Here is a 1,345-nt window from a genome sequence, read left to right as displayed (position 1 = left end):
TTTTTTTTTTTTTTTTTTTTTTTTTGAGACGGAGTTTCGCTCTCATTGCCCAGGCTGGAGTGCAATGGCGCGATCCTGGCTCACCGCAACCTCCGCCTCCTGGGTTCAGGCAATTCTCCTGCCTCAGCCTCCTGAGTAGCTGGGATTACAGGCAGGCACCACCATGCCCAGCTGATTTTTTGTATTTTTAGTAGAGACGGGGTTTCACCATGTTGACCAGGATGGTCTCGATCTCTTGACCTTGTGATCCACCCGCCTCGGCCTCCCAAAGTGCTGGGATTACAGGCGTGAGCCACCGTGCCCGGTGACTGGCTAACTTTTTAAAAAATGTTTTGTAGAGGTGGGGTCTTGCTATGCTGCCCAGGTTTACCTGGAACTCCTAGCCTCAAGTGATTCTCCCACCTTGGCCTCCCAAAATTGTGGGATTACAGGTATAAGCCGTTGTAACTGGCTTGCCTTTTTTTTTTTTTTTTTAAGACAGAATCTTGCTGTATCGCCCAGGCTGGAGTGCAGGGACATGACCTCAGCTCACTGCAACCTCCACCTCCTGGGTTCAAGCAATTCTTCTGCCTCAGCCTCCCAAGTAGCTCAGATTATAGGCACCTACCACCACGCCCAGCTAATTTTTGCATTTTTATTAGACACAGGGGTTTCACCATTTGGCCAGTCTGGTCTTGAACTCCTGACTTCAGGTGATCTGCCCACTTCAGCCTCGCAAAATGCTGCGATCTTGGCTCACTGAAACCTCTGCTCCTGGGTTCAAGCAATTCTCCTGCCTCAACCTCTCAAGTAACTGGGATTACAGGCGCCTGCCACCATGCCTGGCTAGTTTTTGTACTTTTAGCAGAGACGGGGTTTCATCATGTTGGCCAGGCTGGTCTTGAACTCCTGACCTCACGTGATCTACCTGCCTCAGCCTCCCCAAGTGCTGGGATGACAGGCATGAGCCACTGCACCCGGCCTACTTCTATTATTATGATACTTACACAACTCACCATAACGTAGAATCAGTGGGAACCCTGAGCTTGTTTTCCTGAAACTAGATGGTCCCCTCTGGAGGCAACAGGAGACAGTGATGGATCATCAGGCATTAGATTCTCATGAGGAGCATGCAGCCCAGCTCCCTTGCATGTGCTGTTTACAGTAGGGTTTGCACTCCTGTGAGAATCTAACACTGCCACTGATCTGACAGGAGGTGGAGCTCAGGCGGTGATGCCAACGATAAGGAATGGCTGTGAACACAGAGGAAGCCTCCCTCGTCTGCCCGCTGCTTACCTGCTGTGCTACCTGCCCAGTTCCTAACAGGTAAGCCAGGCACAGTGGCTCATGCCTGTAATCCCAGCAC

The sequence above is a fragment of the Sapajus apella genome, unplaced genomic scaffold (assembly GCF_009761245.1).
Source record: "Sapajus apella isolate SASKATOON/1434 unplaced genomic scaffold, GSC_monkey_1.0 scaffold1, whole genome shotgun sequence".
In the NCBI taxonomy this organism is placed as follows: Eukaryota; Metazoa; Chordata; class Mammalia; order Primates; family Cebidae; genus Sapajus; species Sapajus apella.
Note: the sequence above shows the minus strand (reverse complement) of the source record.